Source organism: Chanodichthys erythropterus, chromosome 24 (genome assembly GCF_024489055.1).
Source record: "Chanodichthys erythropterus isolate Z2021 chromosome 24, ASM2448905v1, whole genome shotgun sequence".
Lineage (NCBI taxonomy): Eukaryota > Metazoa > Chordata > Actinopteri > Cypriniformes > Xenocyprididae > Chanodichthys > Chanodichthys erythropterus.
The window spans coordinates 17,608,820-17,619,991 of NC_090244.1; positions in this window are offsets into that span (position 1 = coordinate 17,608,820).

Consider the following 11,172-nt stretch of genomic DNA (forward strand, 5'->3'; position numbering starts at 1 on the left):
ACAAACAAACAAAAAAACTGTGTTTTAGGGTCAATAATTCATTAGAATAAATAATTTGATCTTTTTTCATGACAAGACAAGATTAATTCAGGTTATGTGGTGCAATTCACCAAAATGAAATATTTATGAATAAATAATTAATTGTTAAAAATAGCTTTTTACCTTGAAAAATATATTTTAAAAAAGCTTTTCTGAAAATAATGATTAAGATGTGTACACACACATGTACTGAGGAAAATGTGTTGTTACATTTACTCGATGTTACATTTTTAGTCATTTAATTGAAATGTTTCTTGAAAAATGTTTTTCAAAACTACATGAAAACAACATTTATACAAAGATTACATTTTGTAACGACTTCTAACAACTAACTCCTCTTCTTTCATTGATACTGACCCATATTATCAGGCCTTCAAGTGTCAAAGCAACAAAAGCGAATGCATTTCATTGTAATCATCAGGCCTCAAATCACTCAAAATTGTTGTGCGACACAACTGCTTTGGTATGTTGGCGATCACTAATTGCAGTTGTTTTCTTTTGGGAGCTTGATGAGGAGGAGCCAAACCAATTAACAAAGCAAGAGAGCATCAATGCTGGTGCCATTCACAGACACAACAAACCGCACAGCAAACCCAGATAAACTGTGATATCTCTGAGCACATAAAGCACAACAAAACTAAACGCCTCAACTGGATATTCAGTACAAAGACAAGATAATTACACCGGATGTGCTGAGCGGTGCTGGAACTGAGTGGCTTGCTGAGGAAGTCATCTGGTCTTTAAAATCAGGCTCGAGAGGTTAGTGCAAAGTATTTATCCTAGAATCTGTCTTTATGTCTTCAAAGAAGTTTTCAAAGCTTAAAGGGACAGTTCACCCAAAAATTAAATTTCTGTCATCATTTACTCACCCTCAAGTTGTTCCAAACCTATATGAATTTCTTTTTTCTGCTGAACACAAAGATATTTTGAAGAATATGGGTAACCTGTAACGATCACCGTCTGTTCCTGTCACTCCCCGGACTACACTTCCCACAAATCTCCCTGTCAGTCACATGTTCACTTCACACCCATCACCTGTTGCCACATCCACCCTAGCACACCACACTGATTACCACACCCAGCTGCAGCTCATTAACAGGACTATAAAGGACTTCCAAACACACCACCCCACCGCGAAGTATTGTTAACTGTTGTTGCAATTTCTGAGCGTTTATTCCCTGTTTGCCTGTCTGTTCTCGACCTTGTTTGTTCCGGTTTTTGATCCGTTGCTGCCTGTCCTGATCCTTGCCTTGTATACTGTTCTGTGAGTGATATCTGCCTGCCTTTTGACCTACCGCCTGTACCCCGACTACGACCCTGCCTGTCCTTTGCTGCTCCTGTTTGTTCCTGATTGACCCTGCCTGTACGACCATTCTAACTTCAATAAAGACGCTGCACTTGGATCTCCTGCCTGAGCCTCCCATTCACAACAGAATACTTCGCCACACCAAGATCCAGCAGCTACCGTGAGTGTTTCCGTCACATTCAGCATCAGCATGGACCCAGCTATATGTCTCATCCACCTTCGTCAAGGTAATAGTACCCTGGAGAACCACATTCAGAAGTTTCTGGATATTGCCCATTATGCAGACTGGCCTGACTGTGCTCTTATTGACTTCTTTTGTGATGGCATTAATCAACCCCTTCAGAATAAACTGAGACAAGAGGGACCGCGTTCATCACTTACCTGCTTTCTGGATTATGCGTTATTGACTGTTGGCTCTCCGTTTACTGTGGGTGTCGCGGAGAAATGCGACACTTCACTGAATCACGTAATGGCCGCCGCGCCAATGGACACTCACAAAATGGCGGCTATCATCACAACAACACCAGTCTATGTCCCAGCTCATCTCCATGAGCAACGTCACGTCTCCGCTGATCGCCCAGAGCAACGTCACGCCTTCGCTGATCGCCCAGAGAAACGTCACGCCTTCGCTGATCGCCCAGAGCAACGTCACGCCTTCGCTGATCGCCCAGAGAAACGTCACGCCTTCGCTGATCGGCCAGAGAAACGTCACGCCTTCGCTGATCACCCAGAGCAACGTCACGCCTTCGCTGATCACCCAGAGCAATGTCACGTTTCCGCTGATCGCCCAGAGCAACGTCACGCCTTCGCTGATCGCCCAGAGCAACGTCACGCCTCCGCTGATCGCCCAGAGCAACGTCACGCCTTCGCTGATCGCCCAGAGCAACGTCACGCCTTCGCTGATCGCCCAGAGCACCGTCACGGCGCCGCTGATCGCCCAGAGCAACGTTACGCCTTCGTTGATCGCCCAGAGCAATGTCACGTCGCCGCTGATCGCCCAGAGCCACGTCACGTCTCTAAATCAGTCAGAAAGCGGAGAGGATTACGTTCCAGTGTGGCTGATCCTCCACTGACCTCAGCACGAGCGGCTGGCATTCTCAAGCCTCTGCCGGACGCTTCGCACCCAAGCCAGCCGGACGCTTCGCACCCCAGCCAGCCGGACGCTTCGCACCCCAGCCAGCCGGACGCTTCGCACCCCAGCCAGCCGGCCGCTTCGCTCTCAAGCCCGGTGGCCGCTTCGCTCGCAAGTTCGTCCTTGCCACCTGAACTGCCGTGGCCGCCCTTGCCACCTGACCTGCCGTGGCCGCCCTTGCCACCTGACCTGCCGTGGCCGCTCTTGCCACCTGACCTGCCGTGGCCGCCCTTGCCACCTGACCTGCCGTGGCCGCCCTTGCCACCTGACCTGCCGTGGCCGCCCTTGCCACCTGACCTGCCGTGGCCGCCCTTGCCACCTGACCTGCCGTGGCCGCTTGAGCCACCTGACCTGCCGTGGCCGCCTGATCCACCTGACCTGCCGTGGCCGCCTGAAGCACCTGACCCGCCAGGGTGGTCGAGTTCCTGGAACCTGCATTGGGGACCCTGTTCATGTCCCATACCAGTCCCCAATGCACCCACCCCCCCTCCCTAGCTGTTCCATTTACGTCGCGAGGACGCGCCTTCCGGGAGGGGGGCGTTATGTAACGATCACCGTCTGTTCCTGTCACTCCCCGGACTACACTTCCCACAAATCTCCCTGTCAGTCACATGTTCACTTCACACCCATCACCTGTTGCCACATCCACCCTAGCACACCACACTGATTACCACACCCAGCTGCAGCTCATTAACAGGACTATAAAGGACTTCCAAACACACCACCCCACCGCGAAGTATTGTTAACTGTTGTTGCAATTTCTGAGCGTTTATTCCCTGTTTGCCTGTCTGTTCTCGACCTTGTTTGTTCCGGTTTTTGATCCGTTGCTGCCTGTCCTGATCCTTGCCTTGTATACTGTTCTGTGAGTGATATCTGCCTGCCTTTTGACCTACCGCCTGTACCCCGACTACGACCCTGCCTGTCCTTTGCTGCTCCTGTTTGTTCCTGATTGACCCTGCCTGTACGACCATTCTAACTTCAATAAAGACGCTGCACTTGGATCTCCTGCCTGAGCCTCCCATTCACAACATAACCAAACAGCTGATGGGCTTCAATGACTTCCATAGTATATATTTTTCCATACTATGGAAGTCAATATATATATATTATATATATATATATATATATATATATATATATATATATATATATATATATATATATATATATATATATATATATATACACAGTTGTAAGAAAAAGTATGTAAACCACTTGCAGAAAATGTGAAAAATTTTAAGAAAATGAGCGATCATACAAAATGCATGTTATTTTATGTTTAGTCCTGAGTAAGATATTTTGGTAACACTTTACTTGAAGGGGTGTGCATAAGACTGACATGACACCTTCATAATCTTGACATGACACGTGTCATGAATATGAAGGAGGGTTTATGAATGTATATGACAACTGTCATTAAATGTCATTCGCTCAATTATGTCATTTTTAATGCAAAGATGACATTGTTTGAGATGTCCGAGTTATGACAACTTGACATAAACCAACACATCATAACCTGTCAGTGTGTTTGTCATGACAACTTGAAATCATTTAGCTTTATGGGTTAACATTACATTAAACTGTCATGTGGTTGGTTTTGACATTGGCTGTCATGAGGCCATTATAATAGTGTCATGAATATGTATCTTGAGCTCAAGTACAGTGGTACAAATTGAACTTGTCATTAAGTGACAAAACTCTGACAAATAATTTTATAACAGTGTCATGACTATTTTTCGTTTCATGTTTTTTTTGTTTTTGTTTTTTTAAGTTTCCTCCAACAGAAGGTCAGATAATAGACAATTTCAAATTTCGTAAAAAAGATGACAGTGTTATAAAATAATGGTAACACTTTATTTTAGGGTCTTTTAACTAGTTGCTTATTACTATTAGCAATCATATGGCTAAAATATTGGCTATTTATTAGTACTTATAAAGCACATATTAATGCCTTATTCTGCATGAACTTATTCTACATTCTTAATTCTACCCAATACCTAAACCTAACAATTAACTATAATAAGCAGTAAATTAAGAGTTTATTGAGGGAAAAGTTAGTTAATCGTTTATATACGTGTTCCCTATACTGAAGTGTTACCAAAATAATGTAATGTAATATTAACCCATAAAGCCAAGTAGTTTTTTAAGTTTGATAATTAATCTGCTATGTCATGTTTATGACAGGTTATATTGTCTTAGTAATGTCAAGTTGTCGTAACAAAGACATCTCAAACAATGTCATCTTTGCATTAAAAATGACATAATTGAGCGAATGACACTTAATGACAGTTGTCATAAACATTCATAAAACCTCCTTCATATTCATGTGTCATGTCAAGATTATGAAGGTGTCATGTCAGTCTTATGCACACCCCTTCAAGTAAAGTGTTACCGATATGTTACATAAAAGAGCAGAATTTATTAAAATAACCCCATTCATAAGTATGTGAACCACTGATTCTCAATACTGTGTGTGGTTACCTGGATGATCCACGACCATGTTTTGTGATGGTTGTTCATGAGTCCCTTGTTTGTTCTGAGCAGTTAAACTGAGCTCTGTTCTTCAGAAAAAATCTCCAGGTCCTGCAGATTCTTCAGTTTTTAAGCATTTTTTGCATATTTGAACCCTTTCCAGCAGTGACTGTATGATTTTCAGATCCATTTTTTCACACTGAGGACAACTGAGGGACTCAAACACAACTGTTAAAAAAGGTTCAAACATTCACTGATGCTCCAGAAGGAAACACAAAGCATTAATAGTTGGGGGGTGAAAACTTTTGAACAGGATGAAGATGTCCAAATTTTTCTTATTTTATTGAAATATCATTGCTTTTAATATAGTACTGCTCTCCGGAAGCAACAGAAGATGAAAAAATAAGTACAATTTACATTGATATTCAAATTTAAAAATTTTAATTAAATATAATGAAATCGATTTTTTTTGGACTAAATAAATATTAAAACTATTACATGAAAACTAAGCAGAAATACATGTTCAAGGCAAGTGAAAAATAGCTTTCTGGTGGTAAAGTGTGTGTGTGGAGCGAGTTCGTCCTAATTAGGACTGGACTCGGGAGGCTTTCAATAGCTGGTTCCCTCAGCAACACCAGTGTATTCATCATGGGAACCATCCGACTGTACAGCGACAGCACATAAACAAACACCCACTGGCATGTAGTAGGTCCGGATGAAGTACATAAAGTGACACTGCGAGTCATTCAGACATGACCCATGGGAACATATCTACAGCACAGACACAAACATACAGAAAGAGTCCAAAATGTGGTGTTCGCCAATGTCAAATTTTGCAATTTAATTTACTTTTTGTATTTGTGCTTGTGGGTGTTAATGTTGGTCCCGACCTACATGTCCTTTTCCTTAAGGGATCGACAGCAGTTATAAACACATATTTCCACATGCGGACTCCAGCAGGCAAAAGACTCACGGCCACTGACTCATTTCTTCTGAGGCAAAGCGAGGCAGCTGTATGTTTTTATCCCATAACGTATCCTACATTAGCCATGCCCCACATGCAATGTGAAAATCATAGGCCACACAGGCCACTGAGAAATGTTTTCAACTTTTCATCATTAAATTTCATGCAAAAGCTTGTGTTTAGAGGAACGCCAGGGTTTGCAAACTTTACGAGAAAAATCTTGGGAAATCTCTATGAAAATGACAATCTTGTCCCAATTATCAGATGCAGCATTATGTTTCTGTGCTTATAGGCTTTGCACAGGCCTGGTTTTACATTTATTTTCTGTACTGTCTCCATTTTTCCAGATTACTTTTCAAGTTAGGGAACACAAGATTCGGTGGTATGCAACACGAGCCCTTCTGATTACAGCTGGCCACTGTATTTTTTCCAGCTGCATGCTGGTTACAATATGAAGTAAATGTTCTGGTTTGATCATAGACTATAAGAGAGAAGAGGTTTTGCAAGCCATGTTCATATTGAAGATTGTTATTTTGGAAGCCTGTGTCTGCCTCAGAGTAAAAAAGTAATACACATTATGCCACATATAAAACCACAATTGTGAGATATAAAGTCACAGTTACGATAAATAAAGAAGTGATTTTGAGATGAAGTCACATTACAAGTCAAGTCAAATTTTGAGATAAAAATTCACAATGTGAGATAAAGTAACAATTATGAGACACAAATTCAAAATTTAGAGATATAAACTAAATTGCAAAATATAAAGTCACAGTTTGGAGGTTTAAGATTGCAACCTGATCTCATGGCAATTTGTACATATTTTACGGGGTGGCTAATTCGTACAAATTCATCCGTTTTTTGCTAAATCGTACGTATTTTACAAGTTGACAAATTCAAATGAATTCATATGAATAATCTACCCCAAACCCTGCCCCTAAACCGACCCGTCACTGGGGATTAGACAAATCGTATGAATTCGTAGGTTTAGGGGCAGGGTTTGGAATTAGCCACCTCGTAAAATACATACGAATTGGTCGTGAGATAGCATTGAAGATTACAATTGCAAGACCATAGCGATTGAGAGATGTAGCCATTATGAGTTGTCAAATTTTGAGATAAAATTCCCAATGTGAGATAAGGTTACAATTATAAGAAACAAATTCAAAATTTAGAGATATAAACTAAATTGCGAGATATAAAGTCACAGTTTGGAGGTTTAAGATTGTAACCCGATCTCACCGCAATTCGTACATATTTTACGAGGTAGCTAATTCGTACAAATTCATACGTTTTTTGTTAAATCGTAAGTATTTGACCTACCCCAAACCCTGCCCCTAAACCTACCCGTCACTGGGGTTTAGACAAATCGTATGAATTCGTATGACCTCACTTGTACAAATTCGTACGATTTGTCTAATCCCCATTGACGGGTAGGTTTAGGGGCAGGGTTTGGAATTAGCCACCTCGTAAAATACAGACGAATTGGTCATGAGATAGTGTTGAAGATTACAACTGCGAGATTGTAGCGATTGAGAGATGTAGTCATAATGAGATGTCAAATTTTGAGATAAAATTCCCAATGTAAGATAAAGTAACAATTATGAGAAACAAATTAAAAATTTAGAGATATAAACTAAATTGCGAGATATAAAGTCACAGTTTGGTGGTTTAAGATTGTAACCCGATTTTATAGGGTAGCTAATTCGTACGAATTCATACATTTTTTGTTTTCATATGAATTCAAATTCATATGAATTCATATGAATGACCTACCCCAAACCCCACCCCAAAACTTACCCGTCACTTCGTACAAGTGACTTCATACAAATTCATATGAAATAGCCACCTCGTAAAATACATACAAATTGATTGTGAGATAGCGTTGAAGATTACAATTGCGAGACCGTAGCGATTGAGAGATGTAGTCATTTTTAGTTGTCAAATTTTGAGATAAAATTCCCAATGTGAGATAAAGTAACAATTATAAGAAACAAATTCAAAATTTAGAGATATAAACTAAATTGCGAGATAAGAAATCACAGTTTGGAGGTTTAAGATTGTAACCCGATCTCACGGCATTTCACACATATATTACGAGGTAGCTAATTCGTACAAATTCATACGTTTTTTGTTAAAATCATATGTATTTTACGAGTTGACAAATTCATATGAATGACCTAACCCAAACCCCGCCCCAAACCAACCCGTCACTTCGTACAAGTGACTTCATACGAATTCATACGAATTAGCCACCTTGTAAAATACATACGAATTGGTCGTGAGATAGCGTTGAAGATTACAATTGCGAGACCGTAGCGATTGAGAGATGTAGTCATTATGAGTTGTCATATTTTTAGATAAAATTCCCAATGTGAGATAAAGTAACAATTATAAGAAACAAATTCAAATTTTAGAGCTATAAACTAAATTGCGAGATATAAAGTCACAGTTTGGAGGTTTAAGATTGTAACCCGATCTCACGGCAATTCACACATATTTTACGAGGTAGCTAATTCGTACAAATTCACACATTTTTTGTTAAATTGTACGTATTTTACGAGTTGACAAATTCATATGAATGACCTACTCCAAACCCCGCCCCTAAACCTACCCGTCACTGGGGTTTAGACAAATCGTATGAATTCGTATGACCTCACTTGTACAAATTCGTACGATTTGTCTAATCCCCATTGACGGGTATGTTTAGGGGCAGGGTTTGGAATTAGCCACCTCGTAAAATACATACGAATTGGTCGTGAGATAGCGTTGAAGATTACAATTGTAAGACTGTAGCGATTGAGAGATGTAGTCATAATGAGATGTCAAATTTTGAGATAAAATTCCCAATGTAAGATAAAGTAACAATTATGAGAAACAAATTCAAAATTTAGAGATATAAACTAAATTGCGAGATATAAAGTCACAGTTTGGTGGTTTAAGATTGTAACCCGATTTTACGGGGTAGCTAATTCGTACGAATTCATAAATTTTTTGTTTTCATATGAATTCAAATTCATATGAATTCATATGAATGACCTACCCCAAACCCCACCCCAAAACCTACCCGTCACTTCGTACAAGTGACTTCATACAAATTCATACGAAATAGCCACCTCGTAAAATACATACAAATTGATTGTGAGATAGCGTTGAAGATTACAATTGCGAGACCGTAGCGATTGAGAGATGTAGTCATTTTTAGTTGTCAAATTTTGAGATAAAATTCCCAATGTGAGATAAAGTAACAATTATAAGAAACAAATTCAAAATTTAGAGATATAACCTAAATTGCGAGATAAGAAATCACAGTTTGGAGGTTTAAGATTATAACCCGATCTCACGGCATTTCACACATATATTACGAGGTAGCTAATTCGTACAAATTCATACGTTTTTTGTTAAAATCATATGTATTTTACGAGTTGACAAATTCATATGAATGACCTACCCCAAAACCCCGCCCCAAACCTACCCGTCACTTCATACAAGTGACTTCATACGAATTCATACGAATTAGCCACCTTGTAAAATACATACGAATTGGTCGTGAGATAGCGTTGAAGATTACAATTGCGAGACCGTAGCGATTGAGAGATGTAGTCATTATGAGTTGTCAAATTTTTAGATAAAATTCCCAATGTGAGATAAAGTAACAATTATAAGAAACAAATTCAAATTTTAGAGCTATAAACTAAATTGCGAGATATAAAGTCACAGTTTGGAGGTTTAAGATTGTAACCCGATCTCACGGCAATTCACACATATTTTACGAGGTAGCTAATTCGTACAAATTCACACATTTTTTGTTAAATTGTACGTATTTTACGAGTTGACAAATTCATATGAATGACCTACTCCAAACCCCGCCCCTAAACCTACCCGTCACTGGGGTTTAGACAAATCGTATGAATTCGTATGACCTCACTTGTACAAATTCGTACGATTTGTCTAATCCCCATTGACGGGTATGTTTAGGGGCAGGGTTTGGAATTAGCCACCTCGTAAAATACATACGAATTGGTCGTGAGATAGCGTTGAAGATTACAATTGTAAGACTGTAGCGATTAAGAGATGTAGTCATTATGAGATGTCAAATTTGGAGGAAGAAACAGGCTTCAATAGTACATGGATAGAGCATAATGGATAAAAAAAATTAGAAAGCAGAAATCTTAAATTGTTGTTTTACATTTTTCAGAAGCCTATAAACTTTTTTTCTAGATTTAAATGAATAAAAAAGCCCAAAAGTTCAGTGTAAAACATGATGTGCAGCTCCTTAGTCATCTGGATTCAATCAGTCCATTTTGTAAAGAAGAGAAATAAAAAGCATTTGGTTCTCATGTCCCTCGAGCACTGTCTGTCTGAGGAAAAAGCCAGTGCCAGTATGTCTCAGACGGGTTTTTTGGGGGGTCTTTTTTGTGGTTAGGTACTGTAGATGGTTGTGGTTTATGAAAAGACTTGGTGACTTCACCATGTTGTTGCTCTTGGTTAGGTCGACAAGTTTCACCGCCATCTCTCTGGAAGAGGAAATGCAGATCTTCCCCATGTCCCGTAAGCTACATCATCCCTTTTATTTTATCTGACTCCCACAAAACCACGAGAAGGAGATGCTATCCATTAAAAATATATGAAGAGAAAAGCCCTTCAGATGGTGAATTGACTTTATTGTTTCCTGTGTCATAATTTTCTTTTTGAACAAAACGTGTAAGCCTAAATTCAAGAGAATTATTTGGAAAATAAATAGGCAGAGCAGACACGTTCAGGGCTGATTTCATTTACGAGGCCCCCTGAGTCTACACAATCACACTTGTAACCGTGAAAGGAATGTGACAGAGATTAGCGAGGAATTTTAATGAAATACACATGTCACTTTCAAATCGACAGAGGAGGAAGAGCAAGATAAAAAATGAAGCATTCCAAAACTCCTGTAAATTATCAAAATATTGCTACGAAAACTTTATGACATGTAATTTCACATGATGTCTCATGTTATCAAAACCAAAATAGCAAAATAGTTAATAAATATTCAAGGTTCTGTTTAAGGGTCTATGGAAGCTCTGTATTTAAACTATGTTGTTTTTTGGTTGGGTAAAACCGCTCCTCTGGGCACAATTTTCATGCACAAATGTTAACATACCACTAACAATAGTGATAAAACTATTAAAAGTACAGCTATATATATATATATATATATATATATATATATATATATATATATATATATATATATATATATATATATATATAAAAATATAATAT